Here is an 18,926-nt window from a genome sequence, read left to right on the forward strand (position 1 = left end):
ACTACTGCAGGCAGATTTCAAGGTAAAAACTTTGCCTTTCTTCTATTTCCCATTTTGAAAATCCCACTACTTTCTTTTCTAAAATCCCCAATGAATTACCTTCCACTTTCTTCTAAGAAAACTACCCTTGCCCGATTTTGTAAAATCCTCTTTTCCCTTGAATTTTTTTCCACATCCTATTTCATTTATCCCCCTTGGTGATATTGTTTCTGGAATCGCTGCTATAATTTTCCTTCCTATTCAAAAAAAATTTACCCCCTTCCCACTTCTTTATTCACTCATAAATTGATTGCAGAATTTGATGTAGTCAATCCAGAAGGCATGCTCGTGAAACACCAAAGGATGGCAAATAAAAATTTTCTTGTATATTGAGGCAAAAAAATTTAGTCCAACTATAGAATTGTGTTCTATCATTTTATTTTTTTTGGTAAAAGTCCCTGGTGCAAGACATGGAGTGCAAGCATGATGTAGTGCAAGTAGCTTTAGTGCGGGAATGTAGCTGATTGTGAAAGCAAGTGTAAAATAAAATTCACACAATCCAAGAGTGTCTTATAAAGGATTTTTATGGATCTTTATTTTCCTACACATGAGTATTGATATATCATAGCATTGCATGTTTCAATTAATACTCTATTTCATCATTTACTGACTTAGGAATTTTTTTTAAAGTGTGAGGTGTATAGTGTTCTGAAATCTAATTTTTTTAATAAGTGTTGAAGTATGTCTTGATTAAATTATGAGGTGGATTGTAGGATAGTACTGTTGTCCGATAACCTGTATTCACCTTCCTTGAAATAATTTCGCATTGCTTGTTCATTATTACCTTACCTCGTAACCCAGTCATTGTAACCATTGTGCCACTACCACATAAACGTTTACTACACCCAATCATTATGACTCGCGTGCAGTGGGTTGATACGAATCTACAACTAATACGAAGAGTTGTTTTCATCATGACTAGTTGAGTGGGATTGAAAAGACGGAGGGTGACAAACCTGTGGCATAAAGCTCTTGGTAAGCGTTGGTGTCACTTGCTAGAATTCTTTCGAGCTTGTGACTGGAAAGGTTGTAGTGCAGTTCAACATGGGACCCGTAAGGAGTGAGCCATTTTCTTTGCAAGAGATTGAGCAAACCACAAAATACTCCAACAGTCTTGCACTATTGCAAGAATCTGGGTTCCTACCATTTTTACAGAAGTTTGACAGGTTGGACATGGCTATGGTACTAGAGTTCGCAAAGAAATTCAAAGGAGGCTGAGTCAGGGTTGGCTTGTTGAAGTTAGAAGTCACAAAGGAGTCTATTGTGCAAGCTATAGGCTTACCACGTACAGGGGAGCATTGGTTTAAAAAGGAGCTCATCGGGAGGAAATGATGCCACCGGTTCGTGGTTGACAAGAAGCTTAAGGTTGAATGGAGGAAGGGACTTCTGCAGAGTGCCATGATCGGGAAGTGGCAAGACCTCATGTTCATACTGCAGAAATTCGTGACTAGTGAGGGATGTTACACATTGGTGTTCATATATCACCTTCGGTTGTTGCTGCACCTTGTGTTGAGAAAATTGATTAATTTCCCTTACTACCTGCTCAAAAGTCTTGAGAAAATAGTGAAGGGTGTGCAGAGTGGGAACGCAAGAAAAGTTGCAAGCAAGATATACCCTCATGGGCTTATCATGATCCTAGTCAAGAAGAAGCTGGAAGAAAAATGAGTAACCTAGGGAGCATTCCTGAAAGAGTTTCAGTCAAGGAGTGCAGGGAAGTGTGCTAGCACAACTACAAGTAAGAAAAGGAAAACAATCCACTCTCTACTTCAATAACTGAATAGTATATTTGGAGCAACAAGTTCATGACTTGAAGGCTTTGAACCAAGTCATGAAGGAGCAAAATTGGCAGAAGCAAAGCGAGGTAGAGCTACTTGCAGAGGTAAATTGGTAGAAGAAACAAGTAAAATTATGGAAGTATCAGGCTTCCAAATGCTACAAACGCCTCAAGAAGGTAACTGATCAGTTGAGAAGAGCCCGAGGTAAAAATCTGAACAAAGTGAAAGCAGGAATAAGCATTGAAGTTCAAGATTGAGAGCTGGCCACTCATTTTTTGAGGATTTTTTTGCAGAAGGTAAAATGTTGTGTGAGGACACACAACAGCTTATGGATGGGAGGATTTTGGTGTCCCAAATTGCTCTATTTTTACCCCATTTCTATAAACATTAACCTCTATATTATCTCGACTTAAACCTCTCTTTCCTAAATTAGTCCAAGATAACTAACTATTCTTGAATATGCTTCCTATCTTACATTAAGACTTATTAAAGTGCTTTATTAATCATTTTTACATAGATTCCATGCCTATTAAGTACCTCTTGTAACTTATGTTAATTTCCTAGAAGTAATTGAGAAACTAAGTGTTAATTATGATTTTGCATGATCAGTGTAGGCAGATTCCTGCACCGCCAACGATGATTGTTCTGAGAAATCCGTGAGTTGAATCTTTCCACTTGGATGTTTTGATCCATGACTTTGAGTTTGGTTGTTGATTAACTGAGGATGGATATCAGTGGTTCACAGTCATGGATATTTGCCAAGGATGTTCTATGGATAGAGAGGTACATGTTCTGTTATAACCGATATCTGATTTTCTAATGTTTGGTTGTTAGTTTATTCGGCCGAAAGGCTTGAATAGGAAAATTACTGTAAATAGTGGAATACGGCTAAGGACGAAAGAATGTATAAAATATATATTGCAGGTAGAACTAGCTAGTGATCCTTAGGCTGTAATTTCATTTCCTATGAAATTTGGTATTGACGTCGGCTCTGGGATGGACTCACACTACTATGTACATTTGTTGATCAAGTAATACAAGGAACTCACCGTGTTATTCATGTGTTGTGTTTAATCTATCTTTCATGCATACTTGAGTGTTAAATCATCTCGTTTCTTGAATGGGAAATGAGTTGGTTAGTTAGGGTCCAGCCAACCTAGCTCAGTTACCCTTATCCTTTCATCATTTGGAAAGACTGTGTGAATATTTCCATTTGCAGTTGTGTGGTGTGAACAATTTTTATATTTACTTCTGAAGTTCTAATATAAATCTATTTTGTAGTAAAGTGTGAGCAAATCCATGGCTTGGAAGTTGATTGAGTTTATTTGTTTCTTGTAATTCCTTTCTTTCATTTCTTTACTTGCAATTCTGGTCTCGATTTTCTTCCGCTTGGATCATGCACAAAGCCTCGTCCTGTATGAGTGCATGTAGATTCCTACACTCCAGTTCAGTTATTCCTTTCACATCAAATATTGTATTTCTCTTATTGCTTACCATTTTAAGTTGTTTCTACAAGAAAATATATTGTTAATTTCAGTAATCATCCTTAACATTAAGAGTTCATTTCTAAAGGATTTGAGAACAATTGCATGAATTTATCGTAGACATTTTATACTTGCATTTTATGACTTATGAACAAAGAACATAAAGATTTTATGTGGATTGTTGAACCTAGCTGATACATGCAAATCACTTAGACTACTAATTTGATTACTTCGAGTTGCTTTCATTTCATGAAGTTTACTTCCATTGCAAGATTTAATTAATTAAATCATTTCATTTCCATAGATAATTTATCTCAGAATTTCGTTTGCAATTGCAATTCTTTTTCATCATGTCTTTCAATCGTTTCGAAAGTAAATTGGAAACTTTGGTGAAGGAAACTATGCCTTGGTGCAAGAGCTGGTATTTTGTCATGGAAACAGAGCGATATAAGCACTGAGGCTTAGAGTACCTCAACAAAGACATAAATCTTCAGTAAGGGATGTAAAATATAATTTTACACAGAGACATTGTACTTGCACTAGTGCAAGAAGATTGCAATAGTACAAGAACAAGTTGTTTGTGTAGAAGGAAGATCAAGAGGAAAACAAATCTCTGCAAGGGCCCACTTGTTAGATTGTTAGCCATCTATCTAAAGATAAACATAGCACTTCATTCTATCATTTAAGATTGCTTCCGGTTGTATGAAAACTCCTTTACTTAATTTACTTGCAAATTGTTCTTTTACAATCCAGAACTAGAGCTACTTTGGTGTCTATTACCTTTAAGATTTTTTTCTATCTGATTCTAAAAACATTTCCTTTAAGAAGTAGGAATAGGAATGGGAAAATTTCATACTACTTCTGTCATTTCCTATGCTTCGTCTCTAAGTTTATGAAACCCCCGGGTTGAAAATTAAGTGTTGAGGAGTTTGCTTAAGCGCAATTCCTACACCCAACAACATCAACAACATCCTTGTAAGGGGCAAGAGCACCTTGATGAACCAATCTCTCTAGTGATTAGGATCTAGGGTTAAAATCAACTTAGAAATGGCATCCTTGAATCTTTTCTTTAGTTCCAAAGCAGTTTCACCTTCCTTCTTCTTGATTTCCCATAACTCCGATTACCCTTGCTAGTCAGTCTGAGGTACTTTTAATTCTTGCACGAACCCCCTCTTGATCTCATTTAATGTGGGATTCTAGATCTGTTCCATCAATTTTATAAACCAAATTAGAGCTCTCTCCCTTAGCATCATCTAGAATGCAACTATTTTTACGTTTTTTGGTGTTTTTCGTGCTCTCCATATAGCTTCACAGAGATACTAGTGTTGTTATACATCTTCATTTCCTTTACCTGTAAAATCTAGGTATCTGGTAAAATATCCCACTATTTTTATTTGAGTATGAGCCAATAACACAAATCCCTTGGTTTTGGGCTATTGAGATCCTTGTAGTCCCATATTATGAGTACCACTAATTTCCATGTTATTTACTGTATTGAAAATGACCTTATATTTCTCATGCACGATGTGTACTCTTATTTCTTTAGCTAATTTAATAAAAACTCTCTTTGGATTATAGTAAGGCATCAAGGGAAGGTCTAGAGGAATACTACCTATACCTTGGGGATATTTTTTCTGACTTCTTGTGGATGTTTCTCCTTAAGAAAATAACATTCTCGTGTCGTTGCCCATTTCTTCTTCCCTTTCCTCTTCGCGACTGCTTAACATTTGTTCCTCTTATATCCTTCCCGCAACTTGTAAGGAAGGATCCTATTTATCATTTTGGCTCCTGTCTTTCTAATCACCAATATTGTCTTGTCCTACACCTTCTTTTATTATCCATTTCTCTTGGGGCTTCCCTGACACTGCTCCTACTTCGTGGGGTCCCATTTTTCTCTTCTTTAGAGTCTAAACGACTCTTTCTTTCCACTTGTCAACTAACATCGCTCTCCTTTGTGCCCTAACGTCTTTGGCTTTCCACAACCCTTCTACATCCATTCCTTCGGAAACATCGCTATTCACTAATCGGTAACATTATCCCCTTAGGTCCTTCCCCCATTACTAGGGTTTTATGCTACCATCTCCACCGTAGGTGAGGGAAGTATTCCTTCTTATAGCATGATCATTTTAATCCACAATGACACTTCCTTCACCAATATTCCTCTTAACCCAGACTCGAACATCCCTTCCACCCTTGAGAAAGATTGATAACTTTTTGCGGAAAACTCCACTATGTACCTCTCCACTGTAGTCTTTACCCAAAAGTTGACTTCCCTTGTCATATTTGTTGGAAATAATACTGAGAGGGGGGGTGAATCAGTATTATCAGATCAATAAAACCTTTTCAATTTCATACTCAGAAACATATACGCGACTTCAGTTAAGTGAATCCGCGTGTACACGCGACTGTGTCTAAAGCAACTAGCGTATATGCAGATATCTTATGATTCAGTTAATCTTATCTTCAGTAAATGCATCAGAACATTATTAAGCAATTTAACAGTAAACAGGTGCAGTATAACAGAACAGAACATCACACAAGAGCCACACACATGAACACCATGATATAAGGTGGAAACCCAATGTGGGTGAAAACCACCTGCTGCAATTCGTCTCTTTCTTCTTTAATGAGAAACTTCTTTTACAATATACTGGTGCAGTCCTTTACCAGTATGCAGGCTACAACCTGCAGAGGGCTACAACCCTCTCTTTCGTTTTCCAACTACTTCTGGAAGGGAGCTACAACCCCCTCAGCTCTTGTACTAGCTTATCCATTTACTAGTACGTAGGTGCTGACCCTACAACCTTCAGGGACCACGTTTCATCAATTTTCAGACTGGATCCAAGAGTACAAAGCAAACATTACCGCAATACAATCATCAACTTATACTTGCATCATAATTCATTAAACAACCCAATATCGAATCACTGAAACCCTGTCATCAAGAACACAGAACCCAAACCAGAATCTAGAACTCTGCAACAACCACCAGAATTAGCAACAACCTGAAATATCAACCATTATCATGCATACGCTACTTCACTGTACCAAAACCGCGTGTATACGCGCTTTCTCCAAAGGCAACCCGCGTGCAGATCTAGAAATGATTACTTCTGCCTTTGCTGTCAGATCCGATCCTTGTCAAGCGTCCCGAACAGATAACCAGCAATACCAGATCCTCTCACTGCGTCAGACACCCACACACCTCATCTTTGCCTAGTGATCTTCTCCTTATATAGCCTTAGGCCTTGTTCAATACCAAGAGCCAAAACCATAGAAACACAATACCATCAACTTCAAAACTAGGGATCGACACGCCCGTCGAGACACAATGGTCCGAAACCATAGGCACAACTTCCAAGGACTAACCGCCATGGACCAAAGGTACTTTTCCACATACACGCGCTTTTTCTGAAGCCAACCTGCGTGTACACGCGACTTGGGCTTAACAAACCTGCGTGTATGAACTTCCTTGGCAAGCTGTACTGGGATCTGTCTTCTGAGTAAGTTGCCATCACCTGTACCAACTTCTGAGCATCTGTACCAACCTCTGAGTGAGTTGCCATCAAGGACAACACTTGAATCATAATGCCAACAATCTCCCCCTTTGGACTTGATGGCAACCACCACACCAAGTCACTCTCCCCTTTGACATCAAGGGCAAAGGGCGTACCAAGGTATGCTCTTCTTTGGTATACCTTCTACTGTCCATACTGCTGTCCATACTCCTCCTGAGTACATGCTGAAGTTTCTGAATTTGCTCCCCCTTTGTATATGCCAAAGTGTACCAATCTATCCATGCATCCCCTGAGCAGATGCAAGTTCTAAGACCAGCCATTCAGATCTGTATCATAAGCATCAGCCTGCAATACCATTCTTTTGATCAAACAACAAGATGTATCATCAACTTCTAACCATAGTGCCAACAATGAATTATTTGAAGAATCTGCTCCCCCTGAGTGTGAGCCAACCATGTCTGAACCATTTCCTGAGTCTGTTCTGCTCCCCCTGAGCCTGAGCCAACCATGACTGAACCTGGGTCTGTTCTGCTGCCCTTTCTCCATATACGCGACTTTGCAGCCTGTAACTCGCGTATATACGCGACTTGTCTTCATTATATCAGCGTATGCAGGATGGAATACTGAATTTCATCACTTTCAGATTCCCCTGTGTCTGTTATGTTAGTTGACTGAGTTATCCCACACCTTTCTGTCTCTGTCTTCTTTAATTCCTGCAACTGTGATGATGTATGGTCCCCTTGTCTTGAATTTTGAAATCTGCTCCTGCATTCCCTTGCTTTATGCCCATAGTTGTTACATGTATAACACCTTATATTTTTCATGTTCCTTCTATCACAATCAATTGCTTTGTGTCCATATGCATTGCAAGCAAAGCAATACCCTCTGAAATACCTGGGATGCGATGATCTTTCTTGAACCATTCTACTTCTGCATCTGGCTGCAACATGTCCAAGATTATGACATACATAACATTCAACATTATTCAGTGGAGGAAATAATCGTCTATCACGTCCATAGTTAGGAGTAAAGGATCTTCCTTGAGAAATTTCTTTCCTTGGTTGTTCCTTGAGTATTTCAGATTTCTCATTAGAGTTTCTTGCTTCACCTTGTGAACTAGATTCACCTTCAACATATTCATGAAAACCGAGACCAGTCTTGATAGCAGGAGATCTTTGACTATTAAGAATATCATCCAAGACTTTAGAACTATCTTGAAATCGTAAGAGCTTATCCTTTTCTTCTAGTTTACCTTTCAAGATATTTACCTCAACCTGATGTTGTTCTTCCTTTTTCAGATACTGCTTCCTTAGGTCTTCTTCAACTTTTCTCCCTTCTTCCACTTGTCGCTTTAGTTTGATCACTTCATGTTCTTGATCTTCAAGATCTTCTTTTAGAGAGAGGATCTTTGATTCAAGTCTCTGAATAGTTGTGCTCTGATCTTTTGCTATATCCTGCAATCTCTCCCTTACCCTGGTTTCTGTTTCCAATAGTTCTTTTAATTTGGCAGCTTCTTCAGTTTCTGCATTCTTCTCTTCATGTGCCATGAGACTTTTAATATCCTCGCTATTATTGGATGAAGTATTCTTCTTCTTGTGCGCCATGAGACTTCTAATATCTTCACTATCATTTAATGAACTTTTAATATGGGAATAATAGCTTCTACCATCTTCTTCATATATCCTTTCTTTGTTATGAGGACATCTAGCAGCATAGTGACCAACTCTACCACATAGAAAACATTTGAAAGGTAGCTTATCTTTGAACCGACCAGTTCCCCGTTCAAGATTCTTGACAAAATTTACCTCATCTTCTTCCTCTGACACTTCGAATGCGGCCTCTGGTGGTACCTCTTGTCGCATTTCAAAAGCAGTTAAGATCCCGTGAAGCTGTGACATGGTAATTTTCCGCACATTCTCCTTTTCTTCTATGGCAGATACTTTAGAATCAAATTTAGTAGACAGAGATCTCAAAACCTTTTGAACTAAGACAACTTCCTCAAATTCTTCACCCAGATCCCTCATACAATTCACAATCTCATCCATACGCAGGAAATAATTAGCTACGCTTTCATTACTTCGCATCTTAAGAGTTTCATACCGGATTCTGAGAGTTTGAAGCTTTGCTATTTTTACCTGATCATCTCCTTCGTAGCTTGTAACGATTTTGTCCCATATTTCCTTAGCTGATTTGAGATGCATGATCTTCATAAATTCTGATTGAGTCAAAGTACTCAATAGAACATTAACTACTTTGGCATTGAGCTCATATTGCTTTTTCTCTGCTGGATCTGTAGGAGTTGCTGATGGGAATTTGTATCCTCCTTCTACGAGTCCCCAAACTTCTGCTCCAAGAGACTGTAGATATGCAGTGGTTCTTATCTTCCAGTGAGTAAAATTGTTCCCGTCAAAGACTGGTGGCCTGATGTGTGCCTCTCTTTCTGGATTAGCCATTTTGATGGATCTTTTCCTTCAAGCGATCAAGCTTCCTCTGAAGGACCTGCTCTGATACCAATTGTTGGAAATAATACTGAGAGGGGGGGTGAATCAGTATTATCAGATCAATAAAACCTTTTCAATTTCATACTCAGAAACATATACGCGACTTCAGTTAAGTGAATCCGCGTGTACACGCGACTGTGTCTAAAGCAACTAGCGTATATGCAGATATCTTATGATTCAGTTAATCTTATCTTCAGTAAATGCATCAGAACATTATTAAGCAATTTAACAGTAAACAGGTGCAGTATAACAGAACAGAACATCACACAAGAGCCACACACATGAACACCATGATATAAGGTGGAAACCCAATGTGGGTGAAAACCACCTGCTGCAATTCGTCTCTTTCTTCTTTAATGAGAAACTTCTTTTACAATATACTGGTGCAGTCCTTTACCAGTATGCAGGCTACAACCTGCAGAGGGCTACAACCCTCTCTTTCGTTTTCCAACTACTTCTGGAAGGGAGCTACAACCCCCTCAGCTCTTGTACTAGCTTATCCATTTACTAGTACGTAGGTGCTGACCCTACAACCTTCAGGGACCACGTTTCATCAATTTTCAGACTGGATCCAAGAGTACAAAGCAAACATTACCGCAATACAATCATCAACTTATACTTGCATCATAATTCATTAAACAACCCAATATCGAATCACTGAAACCCTGTCATCAAGAACACAGAACCCAAACCAGAATCTAGAACTCTGCAACAACCACCAGAATTAGCAACAACCTGAAATATCAACCATTATCATGCATACGCTACTTCACTATACCAAAACCGCGTGTATACGCGCTTTCTCCAAAGGCAACCCGCGTGCAGATCTAGAAATGATTACTTATGCCTTTGCTGTCAGATCCGATCCTTGTCAAGCGTCCCGAACAGATAACCAGCAATACCAGATCCTCTCACTGCGTCAGACACCCACACACCTCATCTTTGCCTAGTGATCTTCTCCTTATATAGCCTTAGGCCTTGTTCAATACCAAGAGCCAAAACCATAGAAACACAATACCATCAACTTCAAAACTAGGGATCGACACGCCCGTCGAGACACAATGGTCCGAAACCATAGGCACAACTTCCAAGGACTAACCGCCATGGACCAAAGGTACTTTTCCACATACACGCGCTTTTTCTGAAGCCAACCTGCGTGTACACGCGACTTGGGCTTAACAAACCTGCGTGTATGAACTTCCTTGGCAAGCTGTACTGGGATCTGTCTTCTGAGTAAGTTGCCATCACCTGTACCAACTTCTGAGCATCTGTACCAACCTCTGAGTGAGTTGCCATCAAGGACAACACTTGAATCATAATGCCAACAATATTGTTGTCTAACTGCTAGAGTGATACAAAGTCTGAGGAAGTCCAGTTGCGACGAGCTGATGTCGTTCCCCTCGATTGATTATGCACTTTCATCCTTCTTAACCAATTATACAAGTCTTCTGGGAAGTTACACTAGAAGATATAGTACTAGTCACTAGCACCCATAGCATATAAAGTCTCTCCTCTAACTTTGGCAATGAATTGACCCTTTTGAATAACTTGTCCTACTACAAATTGATGTACTCTTTTATTCCACTAATCTTCAGTCTCTTTCTTGAATATCCTCCACAAAATGTTCCAAACCTGTTCTTGTAACTTTTGGTCCTAACAATGGAACCATTTGTTGGCACAAAACTGTCATCGGGGGGAGACCCTGGGTTTAGGTGGAGAGGGCCAACAATGGCTCGTTGTAGTCTAGGACAGCGCTGACATTTTCACCTTACCCAAAGTAAAGGGAGTCTCACCCAAGGCATGTTGTGACCAGAAATAAAAGGGTTCACCATGGGGTCAAGGGTATATCAGCAATTAATATGTAAACAACATCATACACACATTCAGGACAACAACATATCATTCAACACTATTAAGCTACCACATACATAGACTTTTAGTATATTTAAAATTTTAGTGGGTCCATACATCATAAGTAAACACATACATAATACATATTAAGTCAACAAAAGATAAATACATAATACATTGGCCTTAGCCATAGGTAACTACAAGAAATACCTGATTATAGGTCCTAACTGCCTATGACAGATTCAAAAGATCAATATTCAACCCATAGGTTATGCTTGTCTGCATCTAGATGCTCTTACTCCATCACACTGCAACTAACCCCTTTCTCCTTAAGGATTTCTCCCTTTTTATTCCTTCTGCTGCTTGCACTACTAGTTCCCGCTCGGCTGTTCCTTTTCTTGGTTGCCTCTCGTCCATCTTATCCGCTCGACTACCTCTGCCTTCTGCTTACACTTTGCTGCAATCATCCCGTAACTACCAGTTCTTGCCTTTTTCCCCAGTTATCATCACCGCAACCGGATCGTTGTCACCACCACCCATTTCCTCTTCTTTATATGGAAAGCCAAAATAATCAAAATATTTTAATATAAAAGCAAAGACCCCAACAAAGATGTTTGCAATTTTCTCATTTGTGGAACAATGGTGTAGGTGATTTTTCTGGGCCTCAACATGATGTTGAATCATATGGTATTTTTTATTGATATGCTTTGTTTGATCATGGGACTTTGGGTTATTGGCCAAATTTATTGGAAAAGTGTTTCCAATCATGAGAGGGGTTGAATGCACTTGTTTCTCTAGAAAATCTTCTAGAATTTTCCTGAGCCAATAAATTTCCTTTGTTGCTTCAGTTGTTGCCACTTATTCTCCCTCGATTATGGAATCTGCGAGAACTTACTGTTTACATGACCTCTAAGAGACATCTTCTGATCCAAGACTCATAGAATAACCTAGAGATATTCCCCCATTTATTTATCTCCATCAAATTCTAAATAAGAGTATCCAATTAAGCTGAAGTCGCCTACATGTGTATACTTAAGTCCAAAGTCTTGAGTTCCCTTCAAGTACTTTAGAACTCTTTTCACATAAGAGCAATGTCCCTCACAAGGATTTTTCATAAACTTGGAGAGAATTCCAAAAATAATGGAATGTCTAGTGTGGTAGTAGTTAGGTAGTTGAGACTTCCTACAAGTTGTCTATACTTTGTTACATCCTCAAATTTTTTTACTTAGTAGATGTTGTTATCACTCCTCCGGATCTCCAAGGCTGAGGAAAAGTCCAACTGAGGTAACCACAAACCAACCTTTTGACTTGGTATCTAGACCTACCAAGCCAGAGAGGGCTCTCTCCACAAAATCACAGCCAAGAGGGATAGAAGAATTAGGGTTTTAGGCTAGTTATGATGTGAAGAAGGGTTTGATTGTTTGAAATTGGGTTGTCGGATGAGGAGTAGGTCAAAGAGACCAGGTCAGGGAAAATAAAGGTATTATTGAAGACATATGATGGAGCAATGTAGGTAGACACTAAAACACTTTAAGGTTCTTGAGTGAGATGGATCAGACTAGTGAGGTGTTAGAAAGATAAAGACAAGCATTTATTCTTTCTAAACTGAAGAAAATGGAAAAATTATGAAGATTTCCCCAAAACGGAGCATGTAAGATGTATTCTGCTCATCAAATTGAAAATTGACATATCATAGAAGTGAAATGAAACATGAAAATAAAAAAAATTCAAACACATACAACATAAGAAGAAACTATGTCAAAATTCCATACCACAGGTATTCCATCAAAATAGTTGCAACTCATTCATTAAATTTATGCCAAATATTGATTATACTAGTGTCTTTGACCAATACAACAACATCCAACTAAGTCCAACCTCTTCCGAGAGTGAAGAAGGGAATGATATAGACATCAAATGACTTCTCCCATCCTCAGTGGTCGAATCCATGAGCTATGGAGTTGCTCCACCAAAATCTGAACTGAAACCTACAGTGTAGGGAGGTCAAACTGACTCATCCCTCACTTTTTGGAAACTGATTCATTACATGAAAAAAAAGTGTTTTCACCTAAGTTATTTACCCTACGTAACTTCAAAAGACATACTTACATATGTTTTGACTAATTACATCAGTAAAACTTCATAAAATTTCTTGAATAACAGAGAAAGTGTGGAAAAGTAGCAAAATATTAGTTTTTGGTCCTATGCACAACAGCAGCGGTATATGTGCAATGCCTTTGGTCTGTGTGCAATGCCTGTGTTCTGTGTGCAATGCCACCTTCCAGCTACGTTTTGAAGGGGTTCCCGATGTGCAAAATGAGCTCAAGATATCTCATTAGAAATATTGTCCTATCTAGTTTCCATAAATGTACTTGGTTCCAAAAAATGATAAGATTTTACCCTCCAAAAAGTCAATCTCCCAAGACTGCTCCTGTGCGCAGTGCCTAGCTAAAAAAAAAGGGTGGAAATGTGATTTTTGAGGTGTTTTGGCCATTTCTCTGTGTCAAATTGCCCAATTTTGGTGTTCCAATAGTCAAAATTGCATGTTTACTACCTTCTAAATCCAATGGTGGTCTTGGTTTTTCATTTGGAGACCTCTATAAGGTGTGTAACTCCTAGGGTGTTGCACATAGGACAATCGAATAGTGAAAAAACTGTCAAATTTTGCACAAAAACACAAAAATTAAAAAAAAAAATGCCTAGAAACTTGTCAAAATCAATACATGAACTACTAATGAAGTATGTCAAGCATGGAAAGAGACCTCAACAAGGACATCAAGTTTTCTCTTCTCCTCTTGCATATTTAGAGTTTGAAGCTTTGACTTCACTTTCTTGAGTTTTGACCTTGCTATTTGGTTTCTTCAGCAATAATACTTTTCCATCATCCTCTGCATGCCATTGTGTTTCTTTGATTTCTTCAAGAGCTTCTCAAGATGGTTGGTAAGTTAGGAAAATTTTAAGGATGGAAATTTATCTTAAAGTTTAGAAACCTTGGTGAATCCCACTAGTCCATAATATGAAATCTTTAAAATGTTTGGAGATATTTTTGTAAAATATTCAAATTTATAATATTTTTATATAGTATTTATATAATTTTTTAACGATTTTTAGGGTAAAATAATTTTATTCTATAACATTTGGGCAAACCATTTTTACAAAAAAAAAAATGGAAATTAGCGAATCTTTTTTTAGAAAAAGTATAGAAAATTAGCCCATGGGCGAATATTAACCCCTAAAATTTTCCCTCTCAAAATAATATTCCTGATCCTCATTGATCATGATGGAGATCTTCTCATTCAAGGTGAGCTTATTAGAAAGTTCAACCTCTTTTTGTCTATCTAGTTATAATGCTCTCTTTAGGCCTTTGGTTCTTGGACTTTTTCTTGACATTTGGTCTTCTTCTACTTGTATATCCTCCTCTTCTTTTGTATCCTCCTCTTCCACATAGCCTCTGTCTTTGTCCATAGATTTTGGTTAAGGAACCGTAGGGATAAGGTAGGTGCAAATGGGAAATGGAAATAGTTCTAGGGAATATGGATAGGGCTATAAAAATTTGAGGAGATGAGGGGAGGGAGTATGGAGCTATGGGAGGTGATAGGAGGTGAAAATGTCAAGGGAGTAGGGAATGATAATTAAATTACAAGTTTATGGTAGAGCAAGCCTAGGAATTTTGGAAACCTAGGTCTTAGGGTCTTACGGGAAAAGGGTTTAGGGACTAGGAAATGATAGTTTAGGGGTAGGGATGAGTCTAATAGTGATGTAGGAAGGTGTTTTAGGGTTTATGGGCAGACAATTTGGGATAGGGATGGATTTAATAGTGATGTAGGAAGGTGTGGTTTGATCACTATGAGACTTGCTTACATTATGCAATGGAAATGGGGTTTTATTGGACCTTGAAAACCCTAGGACCTACTCATAACCTTGACTGACCAGAATTGATGGTTTCATGGCTGATATGATGACATGATGACTTTGACCTCATGACTATTGTACATTCAGCAAGGTATGACAATGTGCCAACAAGTAATGAAATTTAAGGGAGGGTGATGTTTTCTTACTAGGGCTCCCACTAGTGAGTAAATTTTTGAATGATGACCTAGTAGAATGACAAAACTTTATGAGTGGGACCCTAATATGATATTAAAAGAGGATTTTTTATTGTTGATGGAAGGATGCAAATACTAACACTAACAGATGTGATATTTAAGTTTTGTTCCATTGGAGTAGTCAAAGGATTGCACTCAACCATGCCGAACTTGTTTAATATATATCCAATGTACATCTTCTAAGAGAGGAATATGAATTTTGGATGTTGAGTTACTTCAATAATTCATTTCAAAACCTTTCCTCAATTCCTTGTTTATGGATGCATTATAGCTCTCATTTTTCCCTGTCATCAAAATATTATCTACATACAACATAATATATACAACTGATTTTCCAACTTTCTTGATAAACAAAGTTGCATCATCAAGATCATAATTTTTCAAGTTCAGTTTCAGAAGATGCTCAGTTAAATTCTCGTACTAGGCTCATAGTTCTTTCTTGAGGCCATACAATCATTTTAAAATATTTCATATTTTATATTCCTGACCCTTTGCAACAAATCCTTCTGGTTGGGAAACAAAAGAATTATCTTCTAGATCTCCAATTAAGAAAGTAGCTTTTATATCCATTTGATGGAATTTCCAACCGTTCTATGTTGTTAATTAAAATAGTGTTTGGATGGTAGCCTATTTTGTTGTGGGGGGGGGGGCGGGGAATTCTCCTCATAGTCGACCCCTTGCTTATATGCAAAACCTTTTTCGACAAGCCTGGATTTGTGCTTGTTATGTGAGCCATCAACTTTACTCTTGTTCTTGTAGACCCACTTGCATCCTATTGGTTTGGTTACCAATGGAGGATCAAAAATCTTATCAAGGCATCATATTATTTTTGCATTGCTTCTTTCCATTCATCATGAGAATATTCTTCTTTGAAGGAAGTTGGTTCAAACTTATCTATAGACACATTTAGTTGATAGTCATAAGAGACATCCATATCAACAGGTGAGTCATAATTTTCTACATCACCTCCATTATGTCTGGTTTAGATTCTTGTTCCTGTCTTTCCAACCTCATCAAGGTGAACACTTTCGAGTGTATTTGCAAACCATTTTGGAGGAACTTTCTAAGATGGCCCAGTTTTCTTAGCTGACTGAGATTGGGTTGAAACAAGATTTAGTCTCCCAATTCTGTTAATCACATCACTCAAAGTTTCATCAATGGTTGGATATTCATGTGGGGGAGAGAGTGCTTCAGAAGAAGGTTCGACATATTGATCCATTATAAGAATCCACCCTTCAAGATGTGGAGTCTCATTAGAAAATTATTGAAAAAAGTTTACATATATGAACCTATCCAAGCAATCAAGTTGTCTCTCAACAACATTGTCAGTATTGGAAGATTCAAGAAATATCACATCTCTGGACACTATAAAATGCTTATTGAATTCATCATAGAGATGATATGATTTGGAGGTATTTTAGTACCCCAAGAAGATACACTTGTGACTCCTTGCACCAACTTTTTTTCTTTGTTCCTTAGGTAACAAGGAATAATAGGTGGAACCAGAGACCTTCAGATGCTTTACTGAAGGAATGTGGCCATACCACATTTCATATGGAGTCTTGTTTATAATAACATTAGATGGACAACTACTCTTTACATACACAACACATATAACTACATCAATTGAAAAAATCAATTTAACATTCTTGAAAAACATCATGGAACATATAATATTTAAGATTGTCCTGTTCTTTCTTTCATCTGCTCCGTTCTGTTGGGGATTATAACGCATAGTTGTTTGATGTTTCATAAAATTTAGATGAAGATATATTTCAAATTAATTTGAAGTGTATTCTTTTCCATTATCAGTGTAAATAGAGCCAATACAAGTTTGTGCATCATTTTCAATCCACACATCAAAATTCTTGAATGTTTCAAAAGCATAAGATTTATTCTTCAATAAGTAAACTCAACACATTTTGGTGTAGTCATCAATAAATTTTATCATATATTTATTTCTATTTTCCGAAGGAGCAATCATGAACCTTTCCCTTTCTCATTGGTTTTTTCCTTTTCCTTCATTTCTTTCCTGCTCAATTCTTTCCCAAGGAAACTCACACGTGGATTCATCATGTCCATATTTATTGCCTCTAAAATTCTTTCTTCCTCTTCCTCTTCGACCAACTCTTCCTCTAGAAGAATCTTGTTTGTGATTCTTCTCTCTATGTGCAAGACACACAGCTTCTTCAAAATACTGAGGAGCTATCTTTTTTCCAAAATCCTTCTCTCTCTAAGAAAAATTCTTCTCAAGGGAGTCAAAGGTAATCTCCTTGAGGTTTCCACATTCTTGCAATGACTCAAGATAATGTGAATAAGTGGGATATAGTTTTTTTGATGGTGTTGGACCCACCAAAATTCATGGGATCTCCCCATTATGAAGTCCCAATTAGACCTCACACTGTTTCGTGTAGGAGTCTCATCCAATATGATGGCCCGGTTTCAATTATCTTCAATGTTTTCCTTAACTCTTTCTTGTCAGCACATGATAGTGAACTTTTTCTATGAGATTCACGTGCCTGCGGAGTACTAGTGTTACTTGTGTTAAGCAGAGAGAGAGGGTGGAAGTGAGTCTCCAGTCGAAAGGGAGGAAGTCCCAACTTTGTCAGAGACACACAGCACAATAGGACATGTAAAACTTCTGAAGGAGCGATCCACATGGATGTGAAAATCACAACACGCAATGGAATATGGCACATACAACACCCAACATAGTTGTCCACACGAGTGCGACAGTCATTATAACAAGTTTACGTGAAAGGTTTTGTATGATGTCCGGTAAGGTACCCCACGCGGGTGGAACAACATTAAAAACTTTTACAACACATTTTTATAAATATATGTATTAGAGCAACTGAAAGAGTTCAACTATTTTAACATAGGTTAAAGCAACATGCATTACAACTGTTCAAGATTTGTCTTACAAACAATTACAATACATGTGTGAAAACATGTTGGCATGTTATCATGCTTCTGAATTAATTGAAAGTTCCAAGAAACATTGGTACACCATACATCACTAACGCCATGAAAGGGGCGTTGGAGCCACTGCTCGCTCCTCAAATAAAATAATATAGACTCTCAAGGCTATGTAGGAGGAGCCAAGGTGAAAAGATCATTTGCATGCAAAAATGAGGGGGTATTTACAGCCAAGGGTAGAACAAACCCTTATGACTGTTTGACTTCCCTTGTGACTATTTGACTTATTTGAATCTTCAACTTTATATGACTCTTTTTATGATATTTGGGCCTCTTGGACTTCCACGTTCCATTACATTGATTTACACAGTATGGCCCATAGTATTTATCTGACCAACATGACTCATGACATGACTCGATATGATAGTGATCATATGTTCATGATGCTGCTGACTGATGGATATGCTCTTGGTGTATCATAGCTTCACCTCCGCATGGCAAGGTGTGTGGAGTATTTGATGGTCTTGGTGTTCACTTGATGTCACATGTGCACATTTCTCCTTTGCTTTTACCTTGGCATGCTTCGCATGTTAGTCCCTTGGCGAAACAAACTACTCACATGCATCGTACATTTGTGAAAAAATCTCCTCGCATACATCGTCCATTCGCGAAAAATTTTCCTCGCATGAATTTTCCGTTCGTTCATTCACGAACAATTATCCTTTCATGTGCT

The sequence above is a fragment of the Pinus tabuliformis genome, chromosome 1_1 (assembly GCF_031772625.1).
Source record: "Pinus tabuliformis cultivar Carrire ecotype Pingquan chromosome 1_1, CPIR1, whole genome shotgun sequence".
NCBI classification, from domain to species: Eukaryota; Viridiplantae; Streptophyta; class Pinopsida; order Pinales; family Pinaceae; genus Pinus; species Pinus tabuliformis.